General features: G+C 42.7%; 1 long non-coding RNA gene across 1 annotated transcript in view; it reads right to left on the bottom strand.

Moving 5' to 3' along the window:
• Positions 1 to 14,322: 14,322 nt before the first annotated feature.
• Positions 14,323 to 18,595, bottom strand: part of LOC145340814 (uncharacterized) — a 40,948-nt gene continuing 36,675 nt past the window's right edge. The window contains exon 4 of the long non-coding RNA XR_013886296.1: positions 14,323 to 16,161. This is a non-coding gene — a long non-coding RNA (uncharacterized LOC145340814). The remainder of the gene's footprint in view (positions 16,162 to 18,595) is intronic.

The following is an 18,595-nucleotide window of genomic DNA, read 5'->3' as shown; positions in this document are numbered from 1 at the left end:
TCTGACCCACTCTTTCAAACATATTATTCATAGGGCTGATCCAGTTCAGTTTCTGGTCAATAATGTCTCAGGATCTTGATGGTGGGCAATTTAGTGATGGTAATGCCATTGAATGTCAAGAGGCAATGGCTAAATTCTCTCTTGTTGGAGATGGTCATTGTTTGTGTCAGGGACCAGATCAGAAATTTCAAGATATATTCTGAAGTTAGTCTAAACCCCAATTTTTGATTTTAGCATTAGGATCAGCATATAGTCTTTTGCTCCAGGTATGATTCGATTGATCTACCAGGAAGCTTTTATTAAAACAAACTTTATTTCAGAACACAGTTTGAATATAAGAAAAAGATTTAACATAACTTTTACCAATTAAAATACTTAAATATGACAAAGTATAATTCTTAATAGCTAGCTATCTTTATAGTTTCAATGTAAGCAGAATCCTCATAGACATAAATCCCTCTTCAGAATCAACACAAAACAGATATACTCATGTAGATGCTATGTTTCCAGCCTTTTAACTCCTCTGGACAGATACACATAGATATATGTCTTCTGACTCTCATACAGCAACCTCCAGAGAAAGATCCACCTCCAAACAGCAAAACTCAGAGAAAGAGACTCATTTCCCAGCAGATCCTATTCTCAAAATCCATAGAGAAAAAGAGAAACTGACCTTTCTCTCTAAAGATCCCAAGCAGCAAACTGAGCTTGATTTCTTTGTGTAAGCCTAGCTCCAATCACATGATTTTTCTATTAATCAACCTGTACAAAACCCCAGGGGAAAACATTAAAATAACAGAACAGTAATCTTCCAGATTAAATAAACATTATAGTAATTAAGATCAATTATGCTACTGCGTTAACAACAGGGCAGTCAGATACAGATGAAACAGCACTGATAAAACAACTATTAAAACAGATCCTGCAAATGAAACATGACCCAAATACATTTCTTAAAGACACAATATCATCACAGCTGGCATGTGTGTGGTGTAAGTGTTACTTGCTACATATCAACCCAGGCCTGAATGTTATCCAAGTCCTGCTGTGTTCAGACATGGACTTCTTCAGTATCTGAGGAGTCACAAACGATGCTGAACATTATGCAATCGTCAGCAAAACTCCCCATTTTTTATGATGGAAGGAAGGTGATTGCTGAAGCAGCTGAAGATGGTTGGGCCTAGAATACTACCTGAGGAACTTCTGCAGAGATGTTCTGGAGCTGAGATGATTGCTCTCCAACAACCACAACTATCTTCATTTATGCTGAGCATGACTTCAATCAGTGGAGGGTATTCCCTCGATTCACACTGACTCTAGTTTTTTCTAGGGCTCTGAAACAAATGCTGCCTCGATGCCAAGGGCAATCACCCTCACCTCACCTCTTCTCTGATCAGTTCTTTTGTCCATGTTTGAATCAAAACTGTAATGAGATCAGGAGCCAAACTTAAGAGAGCAGATTATCATGAGCAGGTTCTACTTGATTCTGGTATTAACTGCACAATCATCATACAATGAAATGTGTGTTTGCACCTTGGTTTGGGCAGGAGGTTCTGGTATGCCAACAAGGAGGTATTAGTATCCAGAGGGGAGCTGCAATGTCAAACAGAGTATTAGTGCCTGGAGTATTGGAGCAACTACTATTATATACTTCTGTTTGTTTCTCTTATCTAACCATTGCTTGAAATGCAGAAATCTGCCTCATCTTATTTTCAAAATGAATTCATTGGTAAGATGGATTATCCCAGATCTTGTGTGATGAGAAGGCAGGAGATCAGTCTTGCTTCATCAGGACAGTAACTGAGCTTGGTCACTCCTGTTTTTTAGGTGCTGATCAGTCATCTAAATTGGAAAAATGAAATCCTGGATGAGCCTGCACCACTCCAACAGGAAGTGCACCAGATGCTACCAAGCCATAGTCATTTATGAGGCTGCGCCTGATCCCCACCAGGACCACCCACAGAACAGAAAGACGTTAAACGATGTTTAATGTCTGTGTACAGAGAGCTATACTCTGCTGGTGCAGTACCGTACATGTGGCTTATATCTGCAGCATTTGCCAGGCGCACACAAGCTCATTATCACCATCATTTTGATAGCCACTGGCAATGCTATCCTTTCCCTCCTTTGGTTATGGCCACAGCATTTGGCAGATTTCAGTGGTGACCTGTTTTGTGAGGCACAGATGTCACTAGAGTCCGGGTTAGCTAACTGACGCTGGTGCTACTATTTCCAGAGGTCACTGCCCAGTCAACGTTTTCTGTTAACTTCCCACACCTGAAAATGATATTAACTGGCATGAAGGAACATTTCCCCCATCAACAGTATCACTAAAACTGTCATAAACTACTTACAGGTTAGTTGTGGGATTACTATAGCTGCTGATAATATCATATGTAATTCGAACAATTGCCTATCATTGTCTAAAGTTTGAATATAGTGAGTAGTCTGGCTGGTGCTAAGACAATTATCTGGTGGTTTAAAGGCTTCAGCTAAAATAGGTAGCTTCCAGACACAAGTGGCCACTTCAGCCTTCCTCTTAAAATTAAGTGAGACAAGCAGAATGAGCAGAGTACTTACAGAGGACAAACTACTGGAAGAAGGAGGAAAGGGGGTGGGTGGAGGTGGGCTCTCAGAAGGAAGCCAAAACCACAGGTCTCTAAAGAGAAATTCTGCTGTTAAAGGTACAGAGTGGACAGCAACTGCTGTACACTGATGTTAATGGAAATCACCAAAGTCCTCCATACAGACAACCTGATCCCTCCCTATGGAGACAATCAAACAGACTGAGCAACTGTTGCACAGAATGTAGGATTCCCCATTTGTATCTAGGTCTAAGGCATTCAGGTCAGGCAACCCTGACGTATACAAGAAATCTGGAAATGATCAACTGAGCTCCATCAAAGATGCTAAAAGACAGTACTAGACTAAGCTAAAGTCCCAGGTTAACCGCACGGACTCCCACTGACAATGGCAAGGTTCGCAAGACATAACAGGCAACAAGATGAAGGCATGTAAAATTGCTGGCACCAATGCACCCTTCCCTCATGAACTTAATTCTATACCCGTTTTGAACAAGAGGCCAGCGAGAGCATGCCCTCCAGTCTGTTGTAGGTAAAATGTTAGAATCCGTGATCAAGGAGAAAATAGCGAGGCATCTTGAGGAGAATTGTTTGATAGAGCAGACGCAGCACGGTTTCGTTAAGGGGAAGTCGTGTCTGACGAATTTATTGGAGTTCTATGAGGATGTGTCTAGGGTGGTGGATGGAGAAGAGCCAGTGGATGTGGTGTTTCTTGATTTTCAGTAGGCGTTTGATAAGGTGCCGCACAAGAGGTTATTACAGAAAGTTAGAGGGCATGGAGTTGGGGGTAGGGTGTTAGCGTGGATAGGGGATTGGCTGTCAAATAGGAGGCAGAGAGTGGGGGTCAATGGGTGCTATTCGGATTGGCGGTTGGTGACTAGTGGAGTGCCCCAGGGGTTGGTGCTGGGGCCTCAGCTATTTACCATTTATATAGATGATCTGGAGGAGGGAACCGAGTGTATGGTGTCGAAATTTGCTGATGACACCAAGATTGGTGGAACGGCAAATTGTGCAGAGGGCGTGGAAAGTCTGCAGAAGGATCTAGATAGGCTGGGCGAATGGGCCAGGAACTGGCAAGTGGAATTTAATGTTGGCAAGTGTGAAGTTGTCCACTTTGGTAGGAATAATGGTAGGAAGGACTATTACTTACATGGTGAAAAACTGCAGCATGCGACGGTGAAGAGGGACCTCGGGGTCTTTGTGCATGAGTCGCAAAAACCCAGCCTGCAGGTACAGCAGGTGGTCAGGAAGGCTAATGGGATGCTGACCTTCATAGTGAGGGGGATTGAATATAAAAGTAGGGAGGTCTTGCTGCAATTGTACAGGGCACTGGTGAGGCCGCAGCTGGAGTACCGTGTGCAGTTTTGGTTGCCGCACTTACGCAAGGATATTTTGGCCTTGGAGGGAGCGCAGAGGAGGTTTACTAGGCTGATATCAGAGTTGAGGGGGTTGAGCTATGAGGAGAGGCTGAATAAACTAGACTTGTACTCATTAGAGTTTAGAAGAATGAGAGGAGATCTCATTGAGACATATAAGATGATGAATGGGATGGATAGGATAGAGGTGGAGAGGCTCTTCCCACTCAGAAAGGACAGTAGGACTAGAGGGCACAGCCTCAAGATAAAGGGGGGCAGTTTAGAACGGAGTTGAGGAGGAACTTTTTCACTCAAAGGGTGGTGAATCTCTGGAATTCTCTGCCCGTTGAAGCGGTGGAGGCTGCCTCGCTAAATATATTTAAGATGCGGGTCGATAGGTTTTTGATAGGCAAGGGGATTAAGGGTTATGGGGAGAGGGCGGGAATGTGGAACTGAGCCAGGACAGATCAGCCATGATCTTATTGAATGGCAGGGCAGGCTCAAAGGGCTAGATGGCCTACTCCTGCTCCTATTTCTTATGTTCTTATGTTCAGCCCAGAGGCCTTGGGTGAACATGTATGTGAGTTCACCATCACATATGTCAGAGCAGCCTTCTCAAAGGTCAATCCACGGAAAATGACTGGCCCGGATGGGGTACCTGGATGAGCACTCAGATCCTGCACGGACCAGCTAGCGGGATATTTGCAGACATCTATAACTTCTCTTTACCAACCTGCGGCCCCTACCTGCTTCAGAAAGATGACCATTATCTCGGTACGAATGAAAAGCCAGACAGCGTGCCTTATTGACTTTTATCCAATGGCTCTGACATTCATCATTATGAAGTGCTTCGAAAAGTTAATCATGGCATGAATCAATTCCAGCCTCCCAAATTGCCTGGATCTACTACAGTTCACCTTTTGCCGCAACAGGTATAAGCAGACGCTATCTCCCTAGCCCTACACTCAACCCTGGAACACCTGGATAACAAAGACACCGACGTCACACTCATATTTATTGACTACAGCTCAGTCTTCAACATCATTATTCCTACAAAACTTATCTCTAAACTCTGTGGCCTGGGGCTCGAACTCCACCCACTGTGACTTCCTAACCCATGACCGCAATCAGTAAGGATAGACAATAAGACCTCCTCCATGATCATCCTCAACACCACTGCCCTAAAAGGCTGTGTTCCCAGCCCCTTACTATACTCCTTATACACCTATGACTGTGTGGCCAAATTCCCCTCCAACTCGATTTTCAGGTTTACTGATGACACCACTGAAGTGGGTTGGATCTCAAACAATGATAAGACGGGGTACAGGAAAGAGATAGAGAATCTGGTGAACTGGTACAATTACAATAAGCTCTCCCTCAATGTCAACAAAACGAAAGAGAGTCATTGACTTCAGGAAGCGTAGTGGAGAACATGTCCCTATCCACATCAACAGGGACAAAGTAGGAATGGTTGAGAGCTTCAAGTTTCTCGGTGTCTAGATCACCAACAACCTGTCCTGGTCTCTCCATGACGATGCTGTGATTGAAAAAGCCTATCAGTGCTTCTACTTTCTCAGGAGGCTAAGGAAATTTGGCATGTCTGCTATGACTCTCTCCAACCTTCACAGATGCATCATAGAAAGCATTCTTTCTGGCTCTATCACAGCTTGGTATGGCTCCTGCTCTGCCCAAGTCACAAAAAAGTACAATGAAGCCTAGTCCATCGCGTAAACCAGCCTCCCATCCATTGATTCTGTCTTCACTTCCCTCTCAGAAAAGCAGCCAGCATAATCAATGACCCCATGCACCCCGGACATACTCTCTTCCTGTCAGGAAAAAGGTACAAAAGTCTAAGGACATGCACCAACCGACTCAAGAACAGCTTCTTCCCTGCTGCCATCAGACTCATGGCCCACATATTTTGACCCACATATTCTTTTATTAAAAATTGTCTCAATATCCCAGCAGAATAGTCACCAACTCTGTGCCAATGAATATCTTTAACAAGCAGCAGAGTATATCTCTATCAACCTTTCTGCACCTGATGGTGCATAGGTTAGACTTTCTGTAGTTGATTACTCCTGGAACAAGTCGCTACTCTGTCCCCAGGAGTCTAAAGGACATTACACCACATCGACGAAGCATGCATGCACACAATTGAACCTGGGTCCTTAGCACTTTGAGGCATCAGTGCTAACCACTACACCACTGTGCCACCCACAGCAGGGTGTTTTAATATGTCAGCAACTGCACCTTTGTTTTGTTAAAGACAGCTGATGATTATTGGCTCAACCTTCCAAAGAGTAGAAATGGACACAGCTGGAAGAGTTGGGGTTTGTGAGGAATATTAATAGTTTGTAACTCTATTGAGTTGTTTTAAGAATAAACTTGCTGAAGGAAAAGACAGGCTTCTGTATCATTTCTCCATCATATGCTAGTATTGAACTTAACAGAGTGAGTCTTGGTGTGGGAGTAAGATCAGAGGCAGGGAAAATGCTTTTGATAATTCAGTTGGCCCCCAGTGGCACCACCCACTCTGTGTTGAGTTTGCAGTTGGATGCTAGTTGGAGTGTTATAGATGTTGTCAGTTCCTTGGGGAAAGGGTGAAAACATCCAAGGCTCCTTCGCCATGATCACCACCCTGACACCCCTGTTGAAATCAGTATGTGCCAGGAAGGATAGGATTGGGCTCTGTTGTGCCCCCTAAAGTTGAATAGCCCGTTTCTGGCTTTTGAGGGCCATTGGACATTGTGGAACTGCACCTCGACAGGAGGAAGCACCTACAAAACATCTTTATCCTTTCATGGGATATGGGCAAGGCCAGCATTTGTTGCCCATCGCTAATTATCCTTGAACTGAGTGGCTTGCATTTCAGAGGGCAGGTAAGAGGCAACCGCATTGCTGTGGGTCTGGAGTCACATGTAGGCCAGACCAAGTAAGGACAACAGATTTCCTTTCTTAAAGGACATCAGTGAACTGGACAATCGATGACAATTGTTATGGTCACCACACTGAGACCAGCTTTCAATTCCAGATGTATTAATTGAATTTCAATTCAATTAATAAATCTGGTGGGATTTGAACCCATTACCCAGAAGGTTAGATTGGGCCTCTGTATTATTGATGCAGTGACATGGCCACCATTTTGTCGTTTTTTCACTGAAGCATTATCCGAGAACTCTGTCCCTCTAAAGACTGTGAGTGTACCCACACCAAATGGTCTGCAGTGGTTGAAAAAAAGGTGACTGTAAATGACAAATGGCCCTCACTCGAAACATTGGCTCTATTCTCTCTCCACGAATGCTGTCAGACCTGCTGAGATTGCCCAGCATTTTGTGTTTTGGTTTCAGATTCCAGCATTGGCAGTATTTTGTGTTTATTGGCTATTAGTGTGTTAGTTCCTGAAACACTGACAACGAAAACTTGTAACAAAGCAATTTATTCACTAGCTTAGCAGGTACCGCACTCCCGACACATGGCCTCTTTTATAGCTATGGCATCACATTATCTTGTGACCACTCGATTTACATCTTTCCCATTTAGTTGGAAAATTCCTAGTGGCATGAGATGTAACAGTGTAACAGCGCCATCAGAAACTGTCGAGACTATTGTGTAACATGCAAATTAAACTGGCTAACAAAACATATATACATATATATGTATTTACATATATAATGAATTTACATATATAATGAAGCATCGAATAAGCTGGGGCATAGCTCAACATGTCTCCTTCCCCCTGCACAATTCCCCCCCTCCCAATCACCTTTTTGTTGTGGAGAGGTGAGATTCAAAAGTCAGTTCTAGGCGAGATGGTAATATAGTCCTGGAATCTTGCATTTGGCTTGCTCAGTCATTGCAGTTATGACAGTTGGTGGTGTTGCAGTCTGTCTTAGGCTCATATCCTCAGTGTGGATAACCTGGAGCATTGCGTCAGTATGTTCAGTGGATGCAGAGCTCAGTGGTGGTTTCTGGAGGTATCTATATGTCCGCTGGTGTGGGGGGGCTTGTGCCGTAGGCTGTATTACTGGAGTGCCATTTTATCTGCTGTTCCTGGTTCCAATACCTATAGCAGGAGATGGTGATTGCATTCATATGGGCACATCCTCAGGCTTCTACATAATTGTTCAGTTGCAGGACATAGTGGTGGACCATCACCAAACTGGTCCGAACCACGTGCAGTCTGGATCCTGACCATTTGACCAGGTGTCCAAGAGGCAAGTCTTGATCATAGTGCCTCTTGCTTCTCAATCTGTGTTTCATCATTCACGACGGCACAGTGGTTAGCACTGCTGCCTCACAGCACCAGGGACTTGGGTTTGGTTCTCAGCTTGTCTGTGTGGAGTCTGCACCTTCTCCCTGTGTCTGCATGGGTTTCCTCTGGGTGCTCCAGTTTCCTCCCGCAGTCCAAAAAACGTGCCGGTTAGTTACATTGGCCATGTTAAATTGCCCATCAGTGTACCCAAACAGGTGGCAGAATGTGGATTTTCACAGTAACTTCATTGCAGTGTTAATGTAAGCCTACTTGTGACACTAATAACGTAAACTTTAAACTTTTAGTTTTAAGATGAGGCTGCGGCAGAGTCTTAGCAGTAGGAATTGTGGTCCTGGTGCATCTGGATAAACGTCACTATGCTGACGAGGACAGGCCCTATCATGGTAGATTTCAAAGGTTTTTGAAACAGTTTATTAGTGTCACAAGTAGGCTTACATTAAGACTGCAATGAAGTTACTGTGAAAATCCCTAGTCGTCACACTCTGGCATCTGTTCAGGTACATTGAGGGAGAATTTAGCACGGCCAATGCATCTAACTAGCATGTCTTTTGGACTGTGGGAGGAAACTAAGGGAATTTCACAGTAACTTCATTGCAGTGTTAATGTAAGCTTTACTTGTGACTAATAAGTAAACTTTACTTGAAAACTGGAACACATGGAGGAAACCTTCGCAGGCATGGAGAGAACATGCAGCCTCCACACAGACTGTGATCCAAGAGGGGAATGAAATCCGGGTCCCTGTTGCTGTGAGACAGCAGTGCTAACCACTGTGTCACCTTACCGCCCTGATATCTGTGGACTGTGAGCATAGGGGTCAGTTCATCTCTGATAGTGAAGCATGTGCGGAACTCATGGGTAAGTTCCCTTGAGGACTCTGGCCAGTCCCTCATGATGATGTCCATAAGACCATAGATGTAAGAGCAGAAGTAGGCCATTCAGTCCATCAAGTCTGCTCTGTCATTCAGTAGCTGATTTCACAACTGATAATCCTCACATCCACTTTTCCACCTTATCCCCATAATCCTTGATTTCCTTATGATTGAAGGTCTGTTCATCTCAGCCTTGAACATACTTAAAGACTCAGTCTCTACAGCTCACTTGGTAAAGAATTCCACAGATTCACCATCCTCTGGGCAAAAAGAAATTCCTCCTCATCTCTGTTTTAAATGGGTGACCATTTGAACTGAGATGATGCATTCCGGTCCTAGGTTGTCCCACAAGAGAAAGCAATCTCTCATCATCTACCCTGTCAAGCCCCCTGAGAATCTGATATGTCTCAATAAGGTCACCTCTCATTCTTCTAAACTCAAACGAGTACAGGCCCAACCTACTTAACCTCTCCTCATAAGCAAATCCCTCCATACCCAGGATCAATCTAGTGAATCTCCTCTGGACTGCCTCCAATGGCAATATATCTTTCCTTAAGTTAGGGGACCGAAACTGTTCGCAGTATTCCAGGTGTGGTCTAACTAGTGCCTTGTATAGTTTTAAAAAGACCTTCCTATTCTTATACTCCATTCCCTCTGAAATAAAGATCAAAATTCCTCTTGCTTTCTGAACTCGCATGTTAGCTTTTTTGTGATTCGGGGACTCCCAAATCCCTATGTGCTGCAACTTTCTGCATTCTTTCTCTATTGCGACCACTGTGCCTCCCATCTACTTGATGGGAGTCACTGATATTCATCTGTAAGGCTTCTTTGAGTTCTGAATACAAGACGACACCACCCGCATTGTCATGATGTCTATGTCCTCCTCACGATCTGCCTACTCTGTAGGGGGTAGGAAGGCTCTTAAAAGGGCATCAGTCAAGTCCTGCTCCTTACCACATTTGCAGACAACACTGAGATTGTAACATTGCAGCTTTAGCATAATGCATTGCGGTTGTGCAGATACAGTCCAAAGAGGCTTTTTAAGATAGTTCAGTGGCTGATGATCAGTTTTAACAGTTGCAGGACATTCTGCACTCTATCATTTCCTTCTTGATGAATGGTATGTTTTGTCTATATAGCGTGCAAGAAACAATATTTATCACTGTATGTTAATACATGTGACAATAAATCAAATCAAAGTGTTGTATAGCAGTTGTTTCGTCTGTATAGGATTTTACACCATTGGCTGTGAGTAAATGATGCACATAGCAAATCTGGTTGACTTTGAATCTGCAGGGTTAAGCTTCAGCTGAATGGTCCTCATTCTGTTAAAGACAAGGTGAAGATGTGCATCATAAGAACATAAGAACATAAGAACTAGGAGCAGGAGTTGGCCATCTGGCCCCTCGAACCTGCTCAGCCATTCAATAAGATCATGCCTGATCTTTTCATGGACTCAGCTCCACTTACCAGCCTGCTTGCCATAACCCTTAATTCCTTTACTGTTCAAAAACTTATCTAACCTTGCCTTAAAAACACTCAATGAGGTAGCCTCAACTTCTTCACTGGGCAGGGAATTCCACAGATTCACAACTCTTTGTGTGAAGAAGTTCCTCCTCTACTCAGTCCTAAATCTACTTCCCCTTATTTTGATGCCATGTCCTCTAATTCCAGTTTCATCTGCCAGTGAAAACAACTTCTCTGCTTCTATCTTATTTATTCCCTTCATAATTTTATATGTTTCTACAAGCTGTCCCCTCATTCTTCTGAATTCCAATGAGTATAGTCCCTGTCTACTCAGTCTCTCCTCATAGGCCAACTCTCTCAACTCTGGAATCAGCCTAGTGAATCTCCTTTGCACCCCTTCAAGTGCCAGTATATCCTTGCTCAAGTAAGGAGACTAAAAATGTGGCCTTACCAGCACCTTATACAGCTGCAACATAACCTCACTGTTTTTAAACTCCATCCTTTAGCAGTGAAGGACAAAATTCCATTTGCCTTCTTAATTACCTGCTGCACCTGCAAACCAACTCCTTGTGATTCTTATACAGGGACACCCAGGTTCCTCTGCACAACAGCATGCTGCAATTTTTTACCATTTAAATAATAGTCCACTTTGCTGTCATTCCTACCAAAATGGATGACCTCACATTTACCAACATTGTATTCCAGAGCCTCACCCATTCACTTAGACTTTCAGCATCCTCTGCACACTTTGCTCTGCCACTCATCTTAGTGTCATCTGCGAATTTTGACACACTACACTTGGTCCCCAACTCCAAATCATCTGTGTAAATCGCAAACAATTGTGGTCCCAACACTGATCCCTGAAGCACAACACTAGTCACTGATTGCCAGCCAGAAAACACCCATTTAACCCCACTCTTTGCTTTCCTCCATTCATTCTAATACATTATCCATAACACTATGATGTTTATCTCATGTAGCAGTCTTTGGTGCGGCACCTTGTCAAAACCCTTCTGGAAATCCAGATACAGTACATCCACAGGTTCCCCATTGTCCACTGCACATATGTTCTCAAAGAATTCCACCAAATTAGTCAAACATGACCTTCCCTTCATGAACCCATGCTGCATCTTACCAATTGAACAGTTATATCCAGATGTCTCACTATTTCCTCGATAATAGATTCAAGCATTTTTCCTCCCACAGAAGTTAAGCTAACCGGCCTATAGTTACCTGCCTTTTGTCTACCTCCTTTTTAAAGAGTGGCATCACATTTGCTGTTTTCCAATTTGCGGGCATCACGTTCTTGCAAAGTATGACCCCAACCAGGATGTCATTGACACTGATGATGCAGGGTTGGCTTGCAAAGAGCTGCCTCAGATGCTGCTGGAAGACTTCATTGCCGGTGGAGATCCCATTGGGCACAAGGAGAAAACGATACCCTCCTACTGGAGACATTAATGTGATTAGTTTTGAGGATTTCTCATCTGACAGGATCTGTCCACATTTCACGTCCAGAAATCTGAAAATTATAGCATTAATCACATCTGCTATCACCTGTTCTACTGTCTTAATTGGGTCATGAGATCTGAGCAGCGTCAAGTGGACTAAGTCAATGCAAATGTTGACCGTACCATCTTTTTTCACTGCAGCTACCATTGCTGAAACCTATTTTGTGGCCTCATCTATTGGAGTTATGATGCTCAGTATCAGCATTTGATGGAACACATCAATGACTTTCTGCTTCACAGCTATTGGTATTCCTCTCAGAGCACAGACTCTACCAAATCATCTGGTCTTCTGTGGTATAATACTGGTAGCTTACCAATGACGTCGCAATTGACGAGGTCTTTGTATTCTCTCATTTCTGGATCCTGGTGTTGTAGACGATGTACCTTTTGGACCAGGTTTGATGAGCTCCGGTGTGATGCTGTCCCAAAGACCTAACAATGGCCTTACATTCTGGTCAACTACATGCGACTTGAAGCTGCCCTGTATGGAGTGGAGATTGGCTAAACTTTCTGTCTGATGGCTTGTTCACCATAAGCCACAAGATCTGCCTGGGTACTGGGGTCTAGTGCTACAAATAGGTCTAAATAGGTAACATTCAACTGGACAATACATTACACTTTGCTCCAGTGTCAATCTTTACCTACAGTCTTACACTACTGCAAATCATATTGAGAGTGGTGAAGAATTCACCCTTTTCTGTGATGGTGTCAACAGACTCAAAATAGTGATATTGGAGGTTCAGTAGCTTCACTGTTTTGGCTGAGCTCCAGTTCATTCACCTTACCAATACTCCTACCCCTGGAGGACAGACCAGCTGCCATGTTGCTGATGATAGAAAAGCTGCTGTGGTTTTTTTATCAGCCGCATTTTGCCAAGTGATTCCATTATCCACATTTGTTGCATCTTTTATGATACACAAAACAAGCTGTTCTGAGGATGCTAGCCATTGCAATTGGAGCAGGTACTGCAAATATTTGAGTCCTGCCTAAATTTTGCTTTTTCCTGATTGTTCGTTTAATATGTAGATACTAATGTAATGTTAGCTCTTCCTCTCGCAGCAGCTGCTTGCAGACTAAATCACTATGAATTCCACAAAATACTAACCCCTGATTAGTTTGCCAGTGAGCATTCCAAATGCAGATTTCTTTGCCAAGATTTCATGGTGGCCGTGCAAGATTGCATTGATTCATCTACTCTTTGGTTTGTTGAATTAAAAGCATGCCTGTCGAGGAGTATATCCTTCACCGGAAGACAGATTGTCTCAAACTTTTCTACATTTCAGGGTCCTCTTTTCCCTCTGGAAAACAAATGACTTGAATTTCTGGGAAACCATTAAATTTATTATTAAAAGTAGCCCATAGGTTTTTTGATTTGTCAGATAACATAGCACTACAGGAAATACACCACTCCTTCTCGAGCCTTTCCCAACTGTCCGCAATGTTTTAATCAAAGATGCATGGATTAATGAAGCAAAATCCTTGTGTCATACTGCCAGCTCCTGACACCATGTACATGTGTTGGGTTCCCGAAACACTGACAACAAAGACTTGTAACGAAGAGAATAGTTTATTCATCATCGTGTGACCACTTGGTCTATGGCAGCTTACCACCCACTTCTCTGCCACCATGAGGTGTGTGGTCATGGAGGTGACGCTGCTACCCTCAATACTGAGTGTGTGGCTAATGTTTTTAATTTTATTTGTAACTCAAGACCACCCTGATTCTCCCCAACCCCCTCCCCAACTAAAATTTCCAGATCACTAATACAAACAAGCAATTATGATTCCAATTAAGATCACAGTGCATCTCAACCAAATTCACTGTGTAGTTTTTTTCACAAATACTTCCGATACGAACAACACAAAATCAAGTTTGCCAATATATTTGAAAGGAAGAGAAAGTCCATTAACTGTTTTAACTGGTTTGTAAGCTCCAGAATCATCAGTGCGTTTTTTTTATATCTCTGGTGCACTCCCCAACCACATGATGTTGGTATATGCTTGCTGCTCACTGAGTCACCTTTTTTGAGTGATTAAAATAGGAATTGCTGACTTTGCGTTATGGTTCAAACAGCTGTCTTAAAATGGGGACTGCTGGTTACACCAAGCACCAAATAGTGATCTTAAAGAGAAGCTTCTCTGCTTTGGTCAGGGTTTCTGTCTATGATTTTGCCACTCTTTGACGGATGCTGAAACATGTTGAGAATATTTTTGGTGAGCAAGCATAATTTTGTAGTATCATAGAATCCCTACAATGGAAGCCATTCAGCCCAGAGTCTGCACGGACTCTTAACGAGGTCGTATCCCATAATCCCACATATTTACCCAATAATCCCCCTAACCTACGCATCTTGGGACACTAAGGGCCAATTTAGCATGACCAATCCACATAACCTGTACATCACTGGACTGTGGGAGGAAACTGGAGCACCTGGAAGAAACCCAAGAAGACACAGGGCAAACATACAAAATCCATACTGTCAGCCAAGGCCTTAATTGTACCGGGTCCCTGGCACTGTAAAGCAGCAATGCTAACCACTTGCCACCTAGAGATTTCAATCCCAACGTCTATCCAAGAAAGGTGTCATGAATGCTATCTTCGAGGGTGTCCCAATCTGGGACACCAGTTCGTGGTGGTGTATAATTTTATTTACAGGAATAGTGTCAAGAGACCTAATTAGAACAGTAAACAACCCAGTTATGGTATAAGACTTATCAAGGAATATTCATTAGAAACAACATATATACACAAACAGGACTAAAATGATTTAAGACAGTTACATAAGAACTGTTAAACATACCAACAGTTTAAGTAGAAATTACCCTTCTGATCCAAAGTATCTTTACACGATCTGAACTCTTTCAGGGCTTCCCTTTTCACAAACATCTAATAGATCCATAAATAAACACCAGTTTATAGTTACCATACTGTATATGACTGGCTTGTTATGCTATGGACCGAACATATAGTTTTAACTGTCTTCATGAAAGTTTCTGCAGTTTTGCTTCTAGTCTGCCAGCTAGAACTGACTTTCAGGCTATTAGATGGAAACTGTCTCCCTACTTCCCTAGGGAAGCACGGTGGCAGAGTGGTTAGCACTACTGCCTCACAGCATCAGGAATCCAGGTTCAATTCTGGCCTTGGGTAACTGAGTGGAGTTTGCACATTTTTCCCATGTCAACATGGGTTTCCTCTGGGTGCTCCAGTTTCCTTCCACAGTCCAAAGACATGTAGGTTAGTTTGATTGGCCACACTAAATTGTCCCTTAGTATCGGGGGAGTAGCAGGGTAAATTCCTGGGAGTACAGGGATAGAGCCTGGGTGGGATTGTCGTCAGTGCAGACTCAATGAGCCAAATGGCCTCCTTCTGCAGTGTAGGGATTCTATTATTCTATGCTTCCATGAAAAGATCACCTATTATACAATAGTTTACCCTTGATAGTTCTTTGTGTATTGGCTCTCCGTCCCCTTGGCTTGTATAACCCTAAAAAATTAACATACGTATACTTCCCTGGATGGTACAATTATCTAGCCAAAGTGTTTCCTATTAGCAAAACAAATGTATTCTCTGGTCTATCTACATTTAAAATCTCATTATTGGATTCAGATCCTGTGAAGTACTGGTGACTTTTAACCTGCTAGTACATTCATGACACAAGGAGGATGGTGCAGATGCCTGTTTAAAGGAGAGATGGTCTCTGGTTGCTGTGTTTTCCCTTCACAGCGCAAACTCTGGTGCTGCATATGCTCCAAGAACTCTGCATTCCTCCTATTCTGGGCCCTTGTGCATCCCCCTACTTTCCACCATTGACATTTTTGCCATCAGCACTCTAGGCTTTGAAAGCTGGAACTCCCTCTCGATTTCCCATTCCTCCATGAAGATCTTCATGAAAACCAAGCTCTTCAACTGATCGCTTCTCCTAGTATCTCCTTCCTTGGCTTAATGTCAAATGTCCATCTGCTTAATGCCTCTCTGAAGTGCCTTGGGTCATTTTGCTACCTTAGAGGAGCCACACAAAGGCAAAAGCAAAATGCTATAGATGCTGGAAATTTGTGATAGAGGCAGAACGCGTTGGAAATATTCAGCAGGTCTGGCAGCTTCTGTGAAGAATGAAGCAGAGTTAACATTGCACGTTGATGATCTTTCAACAGAACGGAACACAAGTCCAAGCTGGTGCTGAGCCAAGGATCTGCCAGTTTGGGAGCTGCAGGAATAACATCTGAGATACATTTAGTGAACAACAGATGGGCAGTCCTATAATCCATTAAATGTATCACTTTGGATGGAAGTTATGTGAGAGCGTGACAAAACATAGCTCATTTCAAGAAAACAGCAGAGCTACTCAATGATTAATAGGTGAAAGGGCATGGGCTCTTCAAACTATTGTTTCCCATTTCACAATATTATAAAGCCATCCTTTACATCAAAATTTACTATTTACTGGACTGAAACCTGAGCAACAGCATTTGTCTGTATGAACCCTCGAATACGTATGTGTGAGTTTGAAGTGCTTATTTTGTTTAGATCCAGTACTCAGCACAACAAATACTATTTTTTAATGTTTATAGCAAAACTTGCCTGCGTGTCTTTTACAGTCACAGCACTGAAATAGTTTAACACTCACTGAATGTTTTCTTTAAAAAACTGCTGTGGTCAAATGAGAAGTGGAAAAAGAGGGGAGCTTGGACATCCTTCATGTGACCATAACAATGGGTTGATAACAAGACAGGAAGCAGTATACAAAACCAACTTACTGCATAAAGATTAACTGAGCTGGCATCCTTAATATACTGCGACAGCAATGTTAAACTGGAAATCTTGTGGCTCAGTAGTTGATACATCTGTTTGAGACAGAAGCTTCAGTTTCAAGTCCCACCCCACAGAATGTTCATAATATGGTTCAAACAAGTTTGCAGAATCACACAATTGATACAGCTCAGGAAGCATTTTGACCCATTGTGTCTGCAGAGCAACTGGCCTATTTCTATTCTCCTGTTTTTCTCCCCATAATGTGGATATGCCGGCATTGGACTGGGGTATATCCCAGTGTTTCTCCCCATAACCATGCATATTCTTCCTTTTCAGATAACAATCGAATTCCTTTTTGAATGTCTCCATTGACCTGCCTCCACCACTTTCAGGTTATGTATTCCAGACCATCACCACTCGCTACTTGAGAAAGATGCTTTTTACGTTACTTGTATTTCTTATATTATTCGCTTTAAATTTGCGCTCTTCATTCTCGATCCTTCCCTATTTAGTCAAGACCCCCCCCCCCCCTCATGATTTTGAATACCTGTATCAAATCTACTCTCAGCCTTCCCCCCCTCCCCCATCTTTATAACTGAAGTTCCTCATCCTTGGAACTATTCTCATGAATCTTTTCTGCACTCTCTCCAAAACCTTCACATCCTTCCTGAAGTGCAGCAACCAGGACACAATACTACAGCTAAGGTCTAACCAGTTCAAACTTACACAATCCAACATAACCTCCTCACTCTTGTACTCTAGCCCCTATTAAGAAAGTTCAGGGTACTGTAAGCATTATTAACTGCTCTTTTCACCTGTCCTACCATCTTCAATGAAGTCCATCTGCTTCTGCATCCCCATTAGAATTGTACTCTATTTTATTGTCTCTCCATGTTCTTCCTATCAAAATTAATCACTTCAAACTTCTCCACATCGAATTTCATCTACCACGTATCTACCTATTCCAACTTGTCCATGTCCTTTTGAAGCTCTACACTGTCTTCCTCAGTTCACAATACTTCCAAGTTTTTATCATCCATCAATTTTGCCCCGCACACCATTAATGTATATCAGTAAAAGCAAGAAGCCCAGTGAACCCAGAGAACGCCACTACAAACCATCCTCCAGCCCGAAAAACATCCACTAACCATTACACTGTTTCCTGTCTCTCAGGAAATTCTATATAAATGCCCCCTTTATTCCGTGAGTAACAACTTTGCTCAAGTCTGTTCTATGATGAGCCTGCTAACCTTTCAAATAATCACCTATAATTCCACAAAGTGAGAAGTGTGGAGGCACAAAACAATGTTAAACTCAAGTTAATCAGGTGGAATATACAAATTGAAAGAGTTGGAAGAAATTTCAGTGTTGTTGTACTCATTTCAAATATGTGTTTCGTTGGTATCTGTTGAAATTTTTCACAAATGCTTTGAGTCAGCTAACTTGACACTCTCATGGTGACAGATTGCTACTATAATTCTTCTCTCAGCTGGGGCTACATATGTAGAACACTTGTTTCTAAATCTGAAAGTTGTGTGTTTTGAGTCTCACTCCAGAAACTTAAGCACATTAATACTCTACTGTAATACTGAGCAAGTACTCGACTATAGGAGATGCCAACCTTCAACTGATATTAAACCAGCCGCTGTCTGCCCTTTTAGGCAGATGTAAAAGATCCCATGGTCAATATTTCAAAGAACAGGTGAATTCATCAGAACTTTCAGCTCTGTTTATCCTCAGCTAACATCAATAAAATTTCTGGTCATTTATCTTAATATTGCTTGT

The sequence above is a fragment of the Carcharhinus amblyrhynchos genome, chromosome 3 (assembly GCF_965287045.1).
Source record: "Carcharhinus amblyrhynchos chromosome 3, sCarAmb.v2.hapA, whole genome shotgun sequence".
Classification (NCBI taxonomy): domain Eukaryota; kingdom Metazoa; phylum Chordata; class Chondrichthyes; order Carcharhiniformes; family Carcharhinidae; genus Carcharhinus; species Carcharhinus amblyrhynchos.
This window is presented reverse-complemented; position numbering and strand designations above follow the sequence as displayed.